Raw genomic sequence first — 22,185 nt, forward strand, 5'->3', positions numbered from 1 at the left:
GCTAACATACCAGTAATGACACCGTAATGCGCCCCATAAATTTGAAGAGGCGTAATATACACCACTATAAATATTACCCCAAAGTGGTGATTTACCCACACTGACCGGTTATAAAAAGAAGATCGGTAATGGGCCGTTTTACTCTAAATGGTTACAAAGGTTTTATCTTTACACCAAGAGCTGACTGCATGGGCATGTTTATGTTTGTACTATTTAGTTATGTCAATGAATTAATTCAGTTTGGACTATTTTCATTGTAGTTTAATGAAAAATTCTCTCTCTGTGTCATATTTTCTATTGCTGACGGTTGTGGTCCCTTTCCGAAGCCGTGATAGCCTAATGGCTAAGACGTCTGCCTTCTATTTGGAGGTCGGAGGTTCGATCCTCAGCACCTCAGCATCTTTAACTTTTAGGAGTTACGTGCATTTAAGCGATTAAATATCATTTGCTTAACTTAAACGATAAAGGAAAACATCAAAACCTGCTTGCCTGCTGAGAGTGCTCCATAATATTCTCAAAGGTGTGTGAGATCTGCTAATCCACATTCAGCCAGCGTGGTAGACTATGGCCTAAACCCTTCTCATTCTGAGGGGAGACTCGTGTTCATTACCCACTTCCCCATGCTCGTACTGGACTGGCGATGGGTTGATCAAATTACATAATGGTAATAGTTAATTTGGATAAAATATAACGCGGTGGGTTCCCAGATTCTTCCGAACAGGCACAACTCGACTAACATAACGAGATTTTGAACTTTAGGTTTTAACACTCATGACAATGCACTCCGATGCTCGGGAGGAACAAAAATACCAAATTCGAGCTCCGATCCAGTTATAGACTTAGGTCAACGTTGCTTAATAATCGCAATCGATTTATATCTGTTGCCATAACTAGGCCTAGTAGCCACGTCAAATCAATTTGGATTGGTGTGGTTATCGATGGAATAACCTTTATTTGGAATATTGTAAGATATTGCACTCAGGTCACGGTGAAAGTTGTTAGCTAAATGATACGTTTCGTGAAATAATGACTTAAAGTTTGTTCAAAACTTTAGCATCTTCGGAACGATCCGTGCTTGCAAGTTAGATTTGTTCACATAATAGCACTTCGTAAATTGTTTTGTTTTGAATAAATTAATTCCTAAGCTGCGTGTTTTTTGGAATAATTTAAAGCTGCCAAAACGAATGAATAAATTACGCGGTAAAAGGTAATATTATAATTAACTAGAGGATGCCCGCGACTTCGTCCGCGTGGATTTAGAGTTTTATAGATCCCGCGGGAACTCCTTGATTTTCCGGGATAAAAAGCAGCCTATGTCTCCCCCGGGATATAAGCTAACCCTGTACCAAATTTCGTCAGAATTGGTTACACATTTGGGCCGTGAAAAGGTAGTAGACAGACAGACAGACAGACATACTTTCGCATTTATAATATTAGTATGGATGTACAAGTGTATCTGTTTGCTACCTTTTCACAGCCCATCCTCCGATACTTGATACCTATCATCCTACAGAGATAATTTGCATATATTATATCTGAGATGGACATAGGGTACTTTTTATCCTGAAACTCAAATAATTCTCTCGGGATTTGTACAAACCTACTCGTAAATCCACTTTGGTCAAGTTAGTCGGAGTAAAAAATACATACATTTTTATCAACCCTATCTTTTATGTTCGTCTAATGTGTTATTAAGAAGATATTACATCTAATATACGATAGGTTTTCGATATAAATGGGTCTTAATTTATAGCTTTACTTTCGACAAAACTAATAACATAGTCGGTACCAGTGGAGCCCCATAAAACAATACTAAAACTAAGTACTTTTAAAGCGGTAAAGTATGTCAAAAGTAGTAGCGATGGACAAAGTTTTTAGTGTTCAGATAAGGCTAAAGATAAGTGTTCATGTTAAGTACCTAGTTTAAAATATTTTAAGTGCTTTTTAAAAGAGGATACTTTTGTATATTTTAACTTCAAAAATAATTTCCGTCAAAGTGATTACGGAAACTATAATACATACTTATTTGATAAAAACTTGAGATATCAAGAGTCGGAGTCAGGTGGTTTGATTTATTTGCACACAAACTGAGACGATAATGTGGGGTGCGCAAACCGTACAGCAGGACGTCACACTGACCGCGCGCGTATGAGTGTTCGATTTGTTATACAAGGAACTGTATGAAGCCTTTCTACTGCAAAACGCAATGTAGACGACGCTCGAGGCGCATTAAGAACAAGGAAATCAATTTATTATGGAACTTTATGTTTTTCAAATAAACGTTATAAATACAGTCTGTCTGTCTGTTACCTTTGTACGGCCCATCCATTTAACCTACTCTGACGTTTGGGACTGAGATAACTTGCGTACCGGAGATGGACATAGGCTTTTTATCCCAGAAAATCAAAGAATTTCCACATGGTTTTTGAAAAATTCAAGTCCACATGGGCGAAGTGGTGGCAATCATCTGGTAAAAAAATAATTTTAAAAAAATCACTTCCCTATAAAACCTTGTAATAAAATTTACTTCATGTGATCGTTGGGCATGTTCAGTTGTATGTTTTAAGCTTTAATATCGAAAATTTCAGTATCGAGGACGATCGGCCCATATCTCAGTCAAAAGCACCGCCGGGTATTTAGCCTAAAGGTATGTTAAAAAAATAGGGAAACAAGAGTTAAAAATTTCTCTTCGAAGGATACAAATGTGTTCACTTAAGTTCTTGTAAGGTAAAATTCGAATAACATTTGAGTCGACGGACCTTATAAAAAAAGAATCGATTCCCATCAAGTCAAGGGAATTCTTGTACAAAGACATGCGCTTTTAGAGCCAATAAATATTCAAATGTCGGATCACAGACAAAAAAAACTAAGAAAAAAGTGATAAAGATTGACCAGCAAGCCTTTCCGATCTTTGAACTGGTTCCCTAAAGGGTCCATTTTATTATTTAACTAAATTCTTCCCGGTATTTTATTTACCTCGGAAGATATTCATTCGTAAGTTCATATGGGCACCTTATCTTTAAAAAAACTTTATTGTTACGTTACCTATTAGTTTTTAATGGAAAATGTGAAAAAACTGTTCTGAACTAATGCTTCTCTCCTAATTTTTTCAAGAAAATTTAGACGCTATATTATGTTTTACAATAATATGTTGTTCATTTATGAATGTAAGTATTTAAAAAGAAAAGTCCTATCACACTAAGCCCCAATTCAGACGAGCATTAAAAAAGCGTTGCGTTAAAACCCGGCGTTGCGCTGACAATACAAAGTGCGCGTTAAAAAAGCGTTGACGTGAACAGATACTTGGGAATGCATTTGTTCTATTTGAACGCTTTTTTAACGGACGTTAAAAAAGCTCTCGTGCGAATGAGGCCTAAGTGCTATCACCTGTCTTTGTTTTAGGAATATTTCCTGTTGTATTTGCATTTGCCGACCAATAAATAATTTTAAGCTAATACCCCATCAAAGTTCTTAGATAACTGTTTCTAATTATTCCCATTTGGCTCTATACTTAAGCCTACGCATCAATAAGTTAAAGGATTTATTTTCGAAATGCAGATTTACCTAAACCAACTTGGTACAAGAGCATCATAATGTAGAGCTTAAAACAATTCGTCAAGCCCACGTAATGAGTTTATTGTAAAGATACGAACCGAGCGAGCACAAAATTATCAGACAAATGGTCGTGTACCTACTCTGATCACCCATTTTATCAATGCTGAACACGATGCTCCCGCCGAAAAATTATAAAAAAAAGAAGTTTAGTGAACACATAGTGGTCGGAACTTTATACTGATTGCACATTTTGTCAACGCCAAACTTGATGCTCCCGCCAAAAAATTCTCTGTCTGGTCTATATCCTATCTGCGAAAAAAAGTTAGAATAGCGCTCTCTCTATTACGTAATCCCATACAAATGATAGAGACGAAAATTCCAGTGAGCGTTAACCAATCACAAACGAAAGTATGTTTTCTAATTGAATTTCGAATGTTTTTGAAATCACGTCAAATGATTGGTTGGTGTCTCAAAATGGTTAACGCTCACTGACATTTTTGTCTCTATCATTTGTATGGGATAACGTAACAGAGAGAGCGTTATACCAGCTTCTCTCCGCTGATATAGCATATTAGAAGATAGGTTTGCCCTCAGTTTTGCCACAGTCTACTGTGACTGATGAATAACCTACCATCTAATACTGTCTTCAAATAGAATATTCCACGTCCACAATGACTGATGTTGCATGACAGTATTCTCTGCTGCATTCATCCATCACTCATGATTTCCAGAATTGATTGATAAAGAATAGTAGTAGACACACATCATAACGAGCTTCGAACTAACTTCTTCAGATAGAAAGTAGGATTTATAGTGGATATAAAGAATTTAATTAAATCTGTTTAATGACTTTATAGTTGTAAGTACCGGTTGGTAGTATTTCTTTAACGAGCTGTGAATACTCCAACTTCTGGTACCGGCGTGCTAGAATCTTTTGTATGGGTGATCAAGCCACGGGTGACTGTTAGTTAAAATTCCGTTATAAAAAGCTGAACATTAATATTATTATTACTAGCTGATGCCTGCGACTTCGTCCGTGTGCATTTGGATATTTTTTAAATCATGAGGATCCTTTTATTTTTGGGAGTAAAAATTATCGTACGTCTTTAGGCCCGGTCTCCACCTAAGCGGAGAGGAGAGGAGATGTGTTCAGTCGACCAATCAGATTTCATAATAGATGACGCAAAAATATTATCACGTCATCTTTTAAAAGCCTGAGGACCTTAGGATATAAGCTCTATCACTTTGCCAGGTCAAAATCGGCTCAACGCCTGAACCGTGAAAAGGATAGAAAGACAAACATACATTCTTTCGCATTTATAACGGGTGTTAAAATGAAATGCTATGGAAAACGTAGTAGGTAGGTAGCTACCTACGTTCAATCTCACCGTTTGAACAGGTCCACTTTACTACTTGTTTTTCCTCAGTAACATATAAAAACCTGAAGGAATGCGATATGCATCATTCATACCCACCATTCTTCCATTATTAATATTCCTGTGCATTTTTTGCAATTACCGCTAAGCAGTGTATGTCAATTAACAGGCGTTTTTACTAGTAGCGGACTATATTTACATTTTATTGCATAATTATTGCATTTATATTAGTGGTTGGGCTCTTATTTTTCTACATCAATCTATGCATTAAGGATGTTAAGTAAAACTATTCAATTCCAATGAAGTTTACATAGTATGTCTAGACGAAGTTATTTTTGTTCTGATATGTTAAATTATTATTGTTTATCGATTAACAATTAATATTTATGAATACAAGAGATAACTGGAAATCATGAAACTATGATTTTGTTGACGTTGCTACATACTTACCTCAGTTTTTTTTGCACAATTGAAGGAATTTTATAAGGCGTGGTTTGGAAGTGCTATAAAAGGCCTTAATGTAAATTCTTATATATAGTAAATGTATGTTAAATGAATAAATAATGGAAAGGTTTATGGTTCTAAAATATCCTATGATAATATAATGTATGCTATAAATCGGTGTGATGTGTCATGAGTGTGTTAGATGGGAGAGATGATGGATCTCTTATAAACCGGTTATTATGTTTGGTCCAAGTGTATGGTTTTTGAGTAAAAAAGAAGAACGCTTATGGATGAACTGGGATGTAATTTTAGGTTGGAAAGTCTCATAGGTATAATGTTGGACATAAAATACAAGTGGCTGGCAATCCAAAAACGTGGTCTTTATAATGTCATGAAAGGTCTGCTGCGATCGTCTTAGTAAACGCTGAAATATTAATATAGTAAAACTGTTTTTCTGTCGCTCGATATATTTTAATGTTTTACTGCTTGGAAAAACGAGTAGGAGTAGGTACGTAGGAGTCTGCCAGTCTGCCACTATACAATTCGGATGTCTATGAGGCTTTCTCTTCCTACGGAAAAAGTGTTTGGTACTTGAAGTAGGTAAACACTGAGTTTCACTATTTAGGGCAGTGGTGTTGAACGTATTTAGAACATAGAGATTATAAATAAGTCCAAAGACTGCATGTTTCCTATAGATGATGATACTAGAAGAAGAACTTTTTAAACTTCCAAGTAAGATTTTCTGCTTTATGGAATGGAGCGCTACAGGTTATGACTTAAGGTCCTACGGTCTGTCCATCATTTCAACTCTTCACACTTAAGAATTCAATTAATCTCCCTGTAACCGCAGCGCCGCTGTCCGTAACAACTTTTTATAACAAGAACTAAAATCCCTATAAAATAAGAGAACCACAGTAACGGATCCCGAACAATGAACGATGATATCGACTTATCTGTAAACAACCCAAGGGAGTAAGGGACCATTATAATAATATAAAGGCCAGGGCCATAACCAGTTTAGGAATAGCTCTTGTCCGATATAAAGAGTCCTAGAGTACGCTCAGCAAAATAAAGTACGTACAGTATTGTAGGTCTATGGTAAAGGTGCCCACGCACTTGAACTGAACTGCAACTGAACTGCAGCTGAACTGCGCGTCGCAGCAGCGCGCTGCACGATATTCTCATCAGCCGCGTCGCGCGGCAGTTCAGTTGCAGTTCAGTTCGAGTGCGTGGGCACCTTTAGTACGTACCTAATCCGTCGCTATGACCACCTATGACGCTGATGATACGCTCTAAGAAAGAACTTTATAGGTTGTATCTACAATTTGATGCACTGAAATAGGTAGGTAATACCGTATCGCGATTCTGGTATTCAAGAACATCCAGGTACAATACAATTACAATATAAATAGTAATTGTTTAGTCCACGCGGACGAAGTCGCGGGCATAAGTTAGTGTTAATATAATTTCAGTCAATACCATCAATATTGCCTTAAGGATCAGGCAAATTGTCTAAAGCCTTACCCCTTAAATAGAAGAAGTCGTGTTGCTTTTCGATCATAACCCTTCCGAAACACCATGGCATCCCGAGCGAAACAAAGGCGATAACTAACAAGCGATAAATTACAAACAAGATGAACGCCTATCATTCATCATTGGGAAATTAATTGTTCCCCGTATCGCCTAGAGATATTTCAATATCGTACAAAAGAATCCCATCTATTTGAATTGAACCTGCCGACTTCCCCTCATATTTTCTGCGGGGATTACAAAGGGCCGGGCGTGACCTTTGGGCACGGTAATATTATCTGTACAGTATTCTAACTCGGCCGTATCTTTGAAATAAATACCTACAGCTGCGCGGTACGTAAACATGCGATAGGGCTGCCTGCCGCCAGCATTTTAATTTTTGCCTACTTTGTGTTTCCATCTAGTTTTGTGAATTGCTTAGGAAATGTCCAATAAAAATGCGTGTTGTTTTTTGATTGGTAGATTTAATTAAAAAACCATGTTTATGATTGAATAACAAATCGGCCTTATACATTTGAGACCGAAAAATATTTGCGCCTCGACTGAGACGTAGGAAGGAAGGAGGATACCTGCAGCTACTTTACAATTTATATATTTGGTTTTAATTGAAGTTCGGAATATTTTCTCCATTTTTTCTACATATTCCACAAAATCATCGCTGGGTACAATCAAAAAAGTTTGCGAATTAATCTTACTGCAGTCCCGGTAACTTAAATATCGACATTCGGAGCTGAAATTGTGGCTACTTTGGTCGGGTTTCACATACAACGAAAAAATCGCGCGGTTATTGTTAGAAAAATAAAACACCGCCCGTTCGTCACTGCGGCACAGTCGCGACTGTCTGCGTGTCGAGCGCCTGCCGACATCGAGGTGCGTAGGTATAGCTCGCGTTTCGTCCGTTTGTATGAAGTTGGAATACTGATACATAATATTACCGTGCTTTGGGCGAGCGTGCGCGGACGCAGCTAGTAAAGGCCTGGTCAAATACACAGCGAGACTGCAGTACCATGACAGTACCGGACGCAATTTGTAATACATCTTTGTATCCATCCTTAATATTATAAATACAAAAGTGTGTCTATCTATCTGTTTGTCTGTGTGTCTGTCCGCTAGTTTTTTACAAATCATCCATTTAAACAATTTTAACAAAAGGTACAGCGAGAGCTTACATCCCAGGGATAACTAGCGATAAATTACAGACACGATGAATGCCATTGGGATATTAATTGTTCCCCGTATCGCCTAGAGATATTTCGATCGGTATTGTTAAAAAAGAATCCCATTTATTAAAACTGATCCTGCCGGCTTCCCTTCAATGTTTTCTGCGAGGGTTACAAAGGGCCAGGCGTGACCTTGGGAACGTGCGCGGGCGCAGCGTGTAAAGGTCTGGTAAGATATAAAGCGCGACTACAGCATGGCAAAACAAAACGTGTGTTGGTTTTATAAAGATCCTTCTATCCCTTCTTATTCTGAGAATAGATCCGTGCTTTTTATACTTAATATTATTTATTCCAGCGTGAATAGGGTCAAAGTGTGACTGCTAACAGTTAATTTAAAACTTCTGCTAAATAAAACTTTCAGAAGCATAATATCGTAAAAGCGAATCAAAGCATTGTATGCGAGGTACATTGTAAAATTGAAAATTTTATTGTAAGACAACAATAATGGAAAATTGCAACAAACGCTTATGAAAACTACAAAAAAACAATTAGTCAATCAATCTCAGGGTACACGTAAATATTTCACTAAGGCTAATTTACAATACTTCAACCCTTTTCAAACCCCATTTAAATATTTCCATCAGAAAGCTTTCTTTACTCGTTTCAAGTTGCTCGAAAGCACGAAAAAAAACAACGTTCACGAAGCACGCAAATGAAATCGAAATACGTCGGGACCTCGCCAAGGTCTCCGGTATAAGATATGGCCTTTTGATTAACCATTGTCGGGCGTCGGCCAGAGAAGACTCTCGGCGGATTCTTTGATATTTTTTTATCTACATCTCTGTCGCAAAAACCTTATTTTAAACGGCGATTTCATGCAAATAGCTTTTGTTAGAATATGACCTCTGAGTAAAAAATTCGACAACTTTTGAAAAGATTTGTTTGTTTTATGTTCACGAAAAAATATGCCCATATACCTACCTAATTTATCCATATTTAGTCGTAGTAATAATACCAGTTAAAACAAGTTAAAATTAATGGAGGACTTAGAACACCTGATTTGGTCTATGAATATTGTAAAAATATTCGCGAAATGATGCCTGCGAATTAGCCCGCCTAAAAGTTGAATTTTTTGGGATAAAAAGTAGCCTATGTCTGCTTCCTGAATGCAAGCTAACTTTAAACCTTTCGTCTTGAGCAGATGGGCTGTGAAAAAGTAATGGAACAGACAGACAGACTTTCGCATTCATAATAATTTGTCAGCATGGATTACTAAGGGTATTGATTTATTTTGTAACGAATACACTGAATCAATAAGTGTAAATTAAATAACACCCCCGATTAAGTACAAGTGTATGAAGGTTACATTAAGTAGAAAAGAGCAGATAACTTTCAAACAGCTGAACCGATTTTCTTGGATTATAGCTAAGAACACTCTCGATGAAGCCACCTTTCAAACAAAAAAAAAAACTAAATTAAAATCGGTTCATTAGTTTAGGAGCTACGATGCCACAGACAGATACACAAATACACATCAAACTTATAACACCCCTCTTTTTGGGGTTAAGAAGACCAGAAACGTGGTTGTCACAACGGCTAGAAGTCCACAGCTAGACAAAGGCTTATTGCAAGGATCTCCATAGACCACGGTCTTGTGTTGATTGTGGCCAGTAACTCCTAGCTGCTTGCTTGAGACCGTTCCATTCCGTCAGCCTGTAGGCGTCCACCGTTGGACATAGGGCTTTCCAAGAGCATGGCATTAAACACGGTCCTCGGCCTTCCTCATCCACCCACTCCCCGCCACCTTCTTCAGGTCATCGGTCCAGCTAGAGGTCCTCCCGATCTCCACTCCAGAACATGTCTACCCCATCGGCCGTTGGTTCTGCGACATACACCTGCCCATTGCCACTTCAATGAGAAAATCATCTAACGCTGCGCTTTTGGACCTTTGGTGTGCAAGACCGCAATTCAAGCATCTTGGGGCCCCAATGCCTATCCGTTCTTCGAGCTAAGAAAAAGAAGCATAATTAAATCATCGGAAAGGAAGATATTCCATGAATAACTAAACCAGTAAAGAAAGTACAAATCAAGTAGATAGTGAAACTCAATAAGAAAAATAATTACTGTTTATATTGAAAGCCAGTTTTGCATCTCAGTATATTATTTTATATGCAAATTATTACTTAATTCAAGCTCCAGCATCATTTGCATAACTTGTATCATAAAAGGAGAATTTCGCTCTTCTTTTTCCATCGAAAATTCCAACGTTAGTATGACATAATAATGCTTGTTTTTATTCAGCTTTGATAAGAAATCGCTTTGTTTTGAACGAGAATATTACGATGTCAAGATGTTTTTTGATTCATATCACATTAGTTTTATCATTTTCATTGTAGATTTATGATGTGATGGTGATCATACGTTTAAGAATTCCTTATATTATTCAAAAAGTTATTACTTGATAATTAATGTAGAAAGACTCAATGAAGTGTTGATATTGGCTGGGAACTTTAGATCATAATTTGTGAAAGTTATAAAATAAATTATTAGAAACCGTACTTTCTTTAACTTACCTACCATAAAAATAATGACTAAACAAATTCCTTCCTCTGAAATCTGATTGCATTAGGGTTTTCCGTACGCCCCTCTTTTATTACTCTATTCCTTATATTAGTTGCTTCTGACGAGGGTCTGCATAAGTCACGCTTTCGCTCCACTTTGCACGTGACGATAACGAAACGATACCGCATCCGAGAGTCGTGATATAATATTTATTACGTGACAAGGATATTAACAACAAAGGCAGAGCGGTTATAGTCAATATTTTTATACCAATATTATGATGTCATATCAATAAGAAAATTTGACATAGAGACACAAAATCAATAATAATAAAAAAGCTGGTGGGTTTTCTGATACGATTGTAGTCGTTGATGGGCATTTGCTGAACAGTGGAAAATTAATATATTGCTGGCTTCTTTATTCAACTTAGCAAGTTCAAGGCAAGACTGCCATTTTGTTCGTCGACAAGCCATCTGATCTTACTTTTAATGGTTTTTGAAATACAAATGTTAAATAACAGAACTTGTAAGTTGCGCACTTAGCTTTGGTCAATGGCACATTAACTAATACACTATAATATTTAGCTGTTGTAAAGTATTTCATTTTAAGGAAGAAGCAAATCCTAGAGTCACAGCCAGCACTAAACTACAAAACTATTGTCAACATTGACTCCTACTTTCCTATAGTTTTGTTTCTGTGTCCCATCTGCCATTAATATAACGTTTAAATATCCTTGGTGCAGGAACTAAATTGCCGCGTAACTCGACGTAATGTATGACGTGTCTAAGATTATTAATTAAGATTGAGAGCACTGTTAAATCATGGGCATATCATGGGCCATATTTATTATGCTGCGTCTTTGACAGATGGAGATAAAATGTAACTGGATTAGAAATGTTATTAATATTTAGTTACTAGGTAGGTACTATCTATCAAACTTATTGCATGTAGAGCTTTTACGAGAAGTGTCTGAAAACTTTTGATTAGAATAACTAAACCTAAAAGAGAAAATGCCAACGCCTAGCGTTAAAATTGAGTATTTGAGTACCAATTAAGACTTCAGTTTTCAGAAGATATTCCTGTCATCGAATGCGCATCTCTAACTTTTCGGATTTATGTGTTTTTCAAAAAAACATCCTGAGGAAATTTGAATGCTTGAGATTCCCCATGATGTCCTAAAAAGTGTGTGAAGCAATCCGCTTTAATAGGCCAAACCCGTCTTATTCTGAGATGAGAGGAGACTCGAGCCCAGTACTGAGCTGGCTATAGGATCATGATGATTAAGTAAAACGAAAATCTCTTATTTAATTTTGTCGTTCTTACATTTTTATCATATCGTTATCGTGTCGTGTCAATGAAAAAACACAATAGTCGCCGAAAAGTAGCAAACTTCGTTTTCTTGATAATTATACAAGGTGGTGGTGTTCACCCCAAACTACGCACGCGATGGACGGCGATTGAAGAAAAAATATTTATTTATTTAAAAGAAAAAACTAGGTATTTGCTTAGCTGATTCACTGAGTACATACTTTGTTTAAGACGATTTGTTTGTATAAGTTGGCATTATACAGGGTGTTTGGTAATTAGTATATAAAGGTGACACGTGCCAATGCTACTTTGATCTGATAAATACAATGCTGAAGTATAATGACGAAATAAAAATTTCCATACAAAATTAAAAAAAAAAATATGTTTTTTAAATTTTTCAAGTTTTCATGACCCTAACGTACCCTAACTCACTGAGATCGTTGGCCATCCTTAGATAGGCCAAGGCCAACAATCTCAGTGAGTTAGGTCACGTTAGGGCCATGAAAACTTGGACAAAAAAAATTGTATGGAACTTTTTATATTTTTATTTCGTCATTTTACTTTAGCATTGTATTTATCAGATCAAAGTTGCATGGATACGTGTCGTCATTATATACTAATTACCAAACACTCTGTAGATGATACCTTAAAGCTTAAAGCTAAACGACGTATACCTATAGAATTCAAGGCATATTATATTCAAGTGTCAATTTACGCTATTGATTAAGCTTGAATAAATAAATGAAAAAGTGTGAAAACTGTGGGCGGTTCCAAACCAAATAAAATAAAAGCTTTCACAGGATATTTAAAAAAATATTTTTGAAATATTACTAAGTCAATTAACTAATCTCTATTTATAAGTTTTAAAAGTTTTACCTATTCGCTTATAACTACTAAACTTATTTGTGTAGGTGCATAAATGCAACTTCATAAATATTACAAAAATCATAATAAATCATCAGTCGGTCACTCTACCACCGGTTTTAAATGCAGATTCCACTGAGAAGAGCCGGCAAGAAACGCAGCAGTTGCTCTTTAATAAAAATGCAGTATAATAAAATGCATAACACAGTATGGGACACGTCATACGAAACCAGAACGAGTTGTATTTTCCAAATCAAAATAACACGGCTAATCTTACCGGGTAAAATAAAATTTACGATCATACATTTCCTGCCTTGATGTTTATATACTATATCGCTGATCATATTCAACAATAAATAGTTGCTTGTAACTCGCTGCGTGAACTTTATGGCTGACCCTTGACAATGCACGTTTTGTGATAAGCTACGAATCAAAACTTACTACTTATAACTATAAATTGTACCTATAGTAAGTATAAAGTTTAGAAAAAGCATTCATCATCATTATCAACTCATTACCGGCATACTACTAAATATGCGTTGCCATCCAGGATACCTGAAGGATTTGGCCATAGTCCACCACGCTGACCAACAGCTCGTTCACACAGGCTGCGTAAGCGTGGCGTAAGCGTAGACGTAGAGCGTACCATTGCGTTGTAATGTATGGAACTGTACGAAACATGGCATACCGCTTGCGTGGCGTGAACGTTCACGTAGACGTAATGCGTGCAGTTACGTCTACGGATTCACGCGCGACACTACGCACGTGTCACGTGTACGTGCGTGCTGCATACGCAATTGGTGTGAATCGGCCTAAAGTGTAGATTGGCAGACTTCACACAGCTTTGAGAAAATAATGAAGAACTCTCAGACATGCAGGTTTCCTCACAATGTGTTCCTTCACCGTCAAAATCAAGTGATATTTAGCTTATGACGCACATCATTGAAAAGTTTTATAGTTTTCAACCACTTCTTTCAAAGAATAATTTTTGAAGCGAGTCTGAAAACTAATGAATGGCGGCGGGATATCAAAATATACTTACAGTAAGAAATAGAGCCTATTAGTTTAGAATAGATTAAAAATATTTCTTTAGGCTGTTAGGAAAGCTGTAAAAGTCAAACGTATAGTACTGAACTTTTGTGAAAAGGGGCAGTTAATATTTCGCCTCGTGAACTTATGTCCATGTGTACCGGCCAGGTGAGGTGAGGTCCGCCGTCCGAGTCGATGGCTTGTCCTCAACTTGTTGGCCGTCGGTCGCCTTAGCTTAGTTCTACTAGTTTGGTACGGGCGCGAACGCGTGACGGACGCCCGTATAACCTCCGAAGCCGGCGCGCGCATATCAAACAAAAACATACAAACATCGAACTTTGTTTCACGTGTGTCGACTGTGGACTGTGAACTGAGTGCACAAAGGGTGTTTTTGGGGTGACAGTGGGGTGTTTTGGCGGGGATTTGCAACTTACGTAACTGATAAAAGCTTTCGTAACACCCGTGATAACAGTAAGTTCGATTTTGATTTACTCTCGATTGCCTGTACGTAAAATACGGAGTTGCCTTTCAGATTTTGTTTTAAGCTAGTTCTAGTTTCGTTCAGCTTTATTATATTACAATAATTAAGCTTGTATTGTAGAGCTTAGTAGATACCTTTTAGAGGCTTTGTGTTAAAGCTACATAATATCATAATAATTTAGTGATTGTTGTTTTGCATCTGAACTAGGCACCTAACTATTAATTAAATTAATGCTAGTAGATATAACTTAAAGCCAACTTTATTAGAGTAAGTACCTACTTAGTTGATTCTTGAATTTATTATTTTCAATGAAGTAATAGTAGAGTAAGTAGGTATGTACCTACGTCTATTATTATTTTGCACCATTAACATAAAAACTGGTAAGATAATATATTTTCTTCCATCTAGAAAAATATTAATTACGCGAGACCAGTTATCCTGCAGGAAATTCAAGATTGGTGAAATACTCGCATAATATGTAAAAAAGCTATTTTTAAAATAAATAACTCAGGGATTTGAACATTTTTAGAATCCTCATAGACCCTTTAGGTACAAGACCTTAAAACTTTAGCTCTATAATATACTATAGTAAATCAACATCTTATTGCTTTACCCTCGCTCTTAACAAAAACAAAACAGCATTTCCTAGGGCTTATTTACGGCCTCAATAGGTTATAAACTACACCTTATGATCTTCACTAACTATTGAATAGGTACGATTGAATTTATATATACCAAAACTCTCTTGCGAATAATCTGGATTAGTTATAATTTTTAATTTCAATAACAATTCTGAAGTTCATATCTTACCTATCTACGAAACTTTGTAAGATAACGTCTGTTTTACATTTTTTTTTTTCTTATTATAGTTTTAAAACCAGTTGTATCACTTTACAATACGTAGTTTATACATGAGCAAATTATTCAACTAGTCATAGTAGAATAACATTCAAGTTATGCGTGTAACGAAGCTCAAACATAGACACGACGAGAGGCGCACTCGGAGAGGCGATCACGCATGCGCGATTCGTTGAACTCTTTCGTATGCAGAACATGCGCTTGCGCTGTATTAATACCGGACCGTACAATATAATGCTTTGTCCGGTATAACTGGAACAAAAAAATTTATACTTTTTTTACAAAACTAACAGTTTTGAACTGTTTGAGGCTGAATTAAACGTCGCATGCATTTTATTCATTAATAAAATTTAATTCGTATATGAAATATGAATTGCTAAGTGCACATTTCATCAGATCACAGAGAAAACATAAAAAAATATTATTGACTAGCTGAATAGCTGATGCCCGCGATTTCGCACGTGTGGATTTAGATTTTTAAAATCCCATGAGATTTTCTTTGATTTTCCGGGATAAAAAGTAGCTTATGTCACTCTCCATCCAAAAAATCACGCCGATCCGTTGCTCCGTTGCGGCGTGATTGAAGGACAAACTAACAAACCAATTAACCAACAAACAAACACACTTTCGCATTTATAATAATATGGGTAGTGATGTTTACCTACTCTACACACTACAAAAATCCAAAAAAGTCTAGTTTCTGGTTTACGTTTATAATATACTTAGAGTAAAAATTTATTTAGGCGGTTGTCTATTATGTACTCTATTAAGCGAGGAAGAGCAAGAATAGGTTACCAATGTAACCTATTAAAATAAGCAATCATATTATTGTGCTTAGTTTGTATCTACATAGGTTGCACTAGCGCGCTTCCCGAGGCTATCACACAAACGTAGTTTGGGTCTCATTTCTATGTTAACTAATAACCTTTCTAGAAATTAATATATATGTCTGTGATTTGCCAGATTTCTACAAAAGTCATGACTTCAATATCATAACAATCGGTTGAATGGTTGAATTTCAGCTGTAATAAGAATTCGTGTAATTTTCTTTCACACACGCTTTGAGAAAAATATAAATAGTACAAAATTAGAAGGTATGTGAAAATCGTGAGCTGCATCAGGCTATTAAGGATAATATGGGCCTGGAGTATAGCACTATTAGAGAAAACGTACTGGCTCCTTCAATAGCCAATTACAATAGGAGTCTTCCTAACTTAGGAGCCATTCCTTTCTGGTTCCCTCCGGCTGTTTCTTCGTATTTCGCTAGGCAATTTAAAATAACTGCCGGGAATATTTATTTGAGATTGGCGAGATTATATTTCTGTATTATTACTGTAATTCCCGCATTTTTCTGCCCATGTTTTCCACCATGTTATAGGTAAGCAGCAATTTGTTACGCTGTGTAATGTTCTATTGTAAATTATGATGATTGACAGGTTTGTAATTTCTACTACAATCATACATTAGGACAAGGAATTGTTACGTTTGTTTTGAAGTTTGAATAGAGTTATTTTCAAAGGAGTTGGAATTATTTACTTTAAAACCATCCTTATATGAATACAGTACCTAGTTATGCATACATACTCGTATCAATAGCTTTTTGTCAAATTCAATTAATATATTTGCGGCTCTTATGATTTGTCGAGACTCTACTACTGATTAAGATGTTCCTAAGAAACTGAATTTAACAAAAGAATTATAAGTAAATACGAGTTGGTACCTACATAGACAAAGGTCGATTGTAACTTTGTTTAATATAATTTATTTTCCCAAGAATCATTATTTTGAAGAAAAAACTCCTACCATTATATTAACGGTGTCTCGAGCCTCAGCAATAAGTAACAAGTACAATGTAGAGAAAGAAAAAGAAGATTTTTGACCCTGGCTTACTGGCTTACTTAGACTGCATCATCACTTACCATCTGGTGAGATCGCAGTCAAGGGCTAACTTGGGTCAGAATAAAAAAACTTCAATGCAGAGAACATGCTCAATCAAGAAGGAAAGGTAATTACTTTTGTATCAATATAAGAAATCAAAAAATTAGCCATTATAGGCGCCTACTGAAGCCGTTATAGTCAGGTAAAAAGTAATAAATAATGGCCGAGTGGTCAACCCTCGCTCTGGTTTTTGTTGTGGTAAAGTAATTACGGCAGATTTATTCCGTTTTTGTCGAAGTAGGGTATATTATATTCCGGCCTCGGGGATCCTATTGGAAAATAAATTGTTAATTGATTTAATTGCACTTTTGTTTTGGTTTGGCCTTTCGAGTTATAGAATTTATGATCCTAATTACAATTTAACTGTTTAGATTGAAAAATAATTTGATTTACTGGAAAATATCTTTAAAAGTTCATTGAAAAATATTGTAAGTATAAGTACTCTATTTTAAGAAATGCAACAAAATTATTTTATATAAAAAAACTAAGTTATGTCCACGTGGACTACAAAAATTCAAAACCTTATTTTACCGCCTTAGGGGTTGAATTTTCAATAATCCATACTAAGCAAATGTCTATCTCATAGGTAATGTTTAATTTTCTGCATGCAAAATTACAGCCCGATCCGTCCTATAGTTTGAGCTGTGTGGATATATTAGTCAGTCAGTCGGTCAGTCAGTTACCTTTTCCTTTTAAAGATATTTAGACTACCTAAGTAGCTAAGAGGTTATAAAGTTTTCTTACGTAAATCGACTGAAATGCTATTTGATTTCACATTTACGTGTACCAACAACATTACGTCTTTAAGTACCTAGTTCCTAATAAAATTCTAAAGAAAGGTCAAAAGGCTTTCAGGAAAAAGTGCGTATAAAGAAAAACTCGTTGAAACCAGCCATTTGAGAGCTGTGATCAAAAATAACGAGCTAGGTCCAATCGGACCTAGATGTAGGTCGGTTTGTACGTGTTCTACATTATTCATTACTACAGCTTGACACAAAATCGTTAGTATAGTGACTCATTAAAGAAATTCAAGCGGCCGCCGGCCATTTTCTGGTATTTTGTACTGATAAACCGTGACTCAATAGCTATAACAATTGAATATTATCTGTTACTTAAATCGGTCTAATTTTTTAAGAGATATAACTGGAATTTATTGCCGAATTGCTTGTTAACTTGGTATAACGCATAAGACCTCGTTCACACTGTCAGCGATATCTACCTACACCGCAGATCTCTAGATTAGCGTTCAGAGTTCTTTTTAAGGTTCCGTACCTCAAAAAGAAAAAAGGAACACTTATAGGATCACTTCGTTGTCTGTATGTCTGTCTATCCGTCTGTCAGTCTGTCTGTAGTGTTTGTCAAGAAAACCTGTAGGGAAATAGAAAAAAAGATTTTTATTCAAACAAACTTTTACAGTGCTTTTGAATCGTCAAAAGAATCTTCCACTGGTTCGGAATGCCCTTTCTACCGAGAAGAAACAGCAAAAATCTCGGCGGAAAATCTTTTACTCTCTAAATGCCTCTTTCGCCGAATAATTAACATGACACTTTGTAAAGGCGTAAAAGGCACAACTTGTTTGTCTCATAAAAACTTTATAGGATCTTATTCATAGTATTCAATTACAACAATCTTAACAAGGTCATGTTTTAATTAGCAAGTTGAATTTAAATCAAACAAACATTAAATTCACTTTCTTATCTCAGTCACCTAATTTATTATGTACGCATGTTCGTCTTTTTACACACGCCTCGACGATTTATCGCTCAAATCACTTATTATCGATTTCTCGGTCGACCCTTTGCTATAGATCGCAAGTGATGATTATACGTACGACTAAAAAAACAAGAACGAGTCAAGCCTGCATACTTGAGACATCGGCAAGATTTATACACGACATGACATGGCAAGAAAAAGGGTTCGCTTCATACATTTACAAGTACAAAATAATACCAAGAAATGACAACTTAATTAAAATCAAAAAGTCGAAATAAAATGACTAGAAACTGAGTACCTACCTAAGTGTAATATTGTTAATTGCACCTACTTCAAGAAAAAAATATAATATTTTTGGGACACACAGGAAATTTTCAGTTTTGAAGCCAACTCTGTTACTAGCCAATACAATACTTGTACAATATGAGTAGGCCAATAGCTCTTATTTTACAGTCAGCAAAAAAGCTAGCGTTTGCACTCGCCAGTACAAGCGGCAATGAACTTGTTGCTGACTATACAATAAGCTTGACATAAGATAGACTATAATAACTAATCCTTCACTGACTGACTGACAGCCAATGCACCGCCTAAACTGGTGGACCTAGAAATGTGAAATTTGAAGAACATCTGGGGCTGCATTAAGGAAAGATTTTAATAATTCCAAGGGATCTTTAAAAAATGAATTAAGAAACTACGCGGATGAAGTCATGGTGATAAGATAGTTTTAGTACACATAATATACGATTATTATACATGTGTATTTTTTTTAAATTACCTTTACATGTTACGAGTAGGCTTACACAGTTTATCATTTAAGTACTTACAAACACAAAAAAAAAGCACGAGGAATGATTAGTTGCACCATTAATCTTGCTTAGGGCCAACGGCCACCGACAGTGAGAGCGAAAGTATTGAAGAGAAAATTAACAAAAAACGTAAATTTTCCAGATATTACGATTCTTTCATTGATGTATTCTCACTGCAAAGTAACAAGAAACTCTTGCAAACTTTTCTTAACATTTTCTTGCTTAACATTTCTGTTGTTACTTTTTGTTCGATTTAGAATTACAAATTAATATTGGTTTCTGAAACAATCTTTAGTGTTTTTAGCGGTCTATATCTATAAAAATATAAATAAATATAAACTGAAAATAGCTTACAGTTTATACTTAGCTTATAGTTACATAACAGATGATTTCCGGGATACAAATTAGCGTTTGTCCAACTGTCTCTCTCCAGAATGCAAGCTCCCGTCCAGTGGAAAAATTTGCATTAATAATATTAGTATTGATTTAATTAGGTAATAACTCACAATCAAATTGAAAATGTTCACCTTGGCTATGGTTTCCTATTTCTTAATAAGCATAGGATTTGTGACTTAATTTAATAAAATCCAATTAAGTTTTTATATAGGAAGTAGTATAAAAACTAATACCAAAGTAGGTACACGATACTCAATGTATGCAAAAACCATGTAAGTATTTTATTTTATACTAGCTGATGCCCGCGACTTCGTTCGCGTGGATGTAGGTTTTTAAAAATCCCGTTGGAACTCTTTGATTTTCCGGGATAAAAGTAGCCTATGTGGTAATAATGCAGGGTATAATCTATCTCCATTCTAAATTTCAGCCCAATCCGTCCAATAGTTATTGCGTGAAGGAGTAACAAACATACACATACACACACACACATATACACACAATACACATACACACAAACTTTCGCCTTTATAATATTAGTGTGAAGTGTGAAAAGGTATAATACAAATATATCATATCTGATTTCAGAGACGGTAAACAAAGTAGATAATTGAATTGAAATATCGAATTGAAATATACCTATATGGTTTAACAATGACCATGTATTTTGTGAAGCAACCATATAACCAGAGTGAACTATACAATACAAGATCCAATCAATAAAATGAATGTCATGTCACATGCGTGATACAGCTTTGTCACTTATTATACAGCGATAAAATTATTACTGTAATTACATGAAATCGATTGAAACCCACGCTTATGGAACAAAATCAAACATTAGAAATTGTTTCAGCGAATCAGCAGCCAGTCATTGACTTGCTCTGCCCTTGAGTATACATGGTCGATAACACGTGTTATAAGGTAGAACCAAGCGGAACTTTTTAATAAAAAAGTGTAAATTAAAAATTTATAACACCCCCGACAAGTGAAGGTTATAGTAACTAGAAAAGAGCTGATAACTTTCAAACGGCTGAACCGATTTTCTTGGATTAGAGCTAAGAACACTCTCGATCAAGCCACCTTTCAAACAAAAAAAAACTAAATTAAAATCGGTTCATTAATTTAGGAGCTACGATGCCACAGACAGATACACAGATACACACGTCAAACTCATAACACCCCGCTTTTTGGGTCGGGGGTTAAAAATAGTATACCTTAATATAACGCTTGGTGTGCCATCATTGATATGATTGATATGATTTTTTGCATTGTTATACTTAGTTCAATACATAGAGAGTAACATAGGGTATACTTTTTATCCCGGAAAATCATAGTTTCCACAGGAGTATTAAATAGCTAAACCCACGCATACTACCTAAATCTAAAGCAGCAGCTGTAGGTAATTTATTTCAAATTGGCTACCAATAAGAATCTCTCATACTATTTCTCAGACTTACTTCTCATATAATTTATTAGAAATCAATTGAAACTTTGTCTAGATACTTCTTCTCTTCTTCTTTTTTGCTAGCCCTTATTTATCCAAACATCGTGAGGAAACCTGCATGCTTGAGAGTTCTCCATGTTCTCAAAGGTGTGTGAAGTCGCCAATTCGCATTGGGCCAGCGTGGCAGACTATGGCCTAAACCCTTCTCATTCTGAGAGGAGACCCGTACTCAGTAGTGGGGCGGAAATGGGTTGATCATGACATTTATCCATTGTTGAACATAGGCCTCCAAGAATTCCCCCCAATCTTGGTAATGTCGTCGGACCAACGAGGTGGCTTTCTCAGACTCATATCATGTATTGCTCATCATTTTCTTTTGTTCAATCACTCTACATTCATCCCATCACCGATAATGAACACCAAAGATTAATAGCCTCAAGTAAGTACATAATTGATGCTTAATAGTGTAACAATATCAATTTTAACCCGTACTACACGATAGCATCAGAGTCATTTCGTAACCTTCACCTCGGAGTGGTTCATACTTCATAGCACGCGAGTAGGTACGTCACGAGTTAACCTTACTTGCTTGCTTCAAGCGCCCATCCTGTTGGTACTTTTTACCCCTGTCCCATCGCTTGAGAAATCACCACATGAGATCATAGTGCATTACATTGAATCCATTATGTTTTTCTGGTTACAGTTAGTTTTGAGAACTTGT

The 22,185-nt window shown here is 35.9% G+C and overlaps 1 protein-coding gene across 1 annotated transcript in view; it reads left to right on the forward strand.

Annotated features, from left to right (window-relative positions):
- The first annotated feature begins 14,095 nt into the window (after positions 1–14,095).
- Positions 14,096–22,185, forward strand: part of LOC123869373 (cadherin-86C) — a 160,680-nt gene continuing 152,590 nt past the window's right edge. The window contains exon 1 of the mRNA XM_045912255.1: positions 14,096–14,299. The gene's annotated coding sequence lies outside the window, so the exon portion shown is untranslated. The remainder of the gene's footprint in view (positions 14,300–22,185) is intronic.

Source organism: Maniola jurtina, chromosome 11 (genome assembly GCF_905333055.1).
Source record: "Maniola jurtina chromosome 11, ilManJurt1.1, whole genome shotgun sequence".
In the NCBI taxonomy this organism is placed as follows: domain Eukaryota; kingdom Metazoa; phylum Arthropoda; class Insecta; order Lepidoptera; family Nymphalidae; genus Maniola; species Maniola jurtina.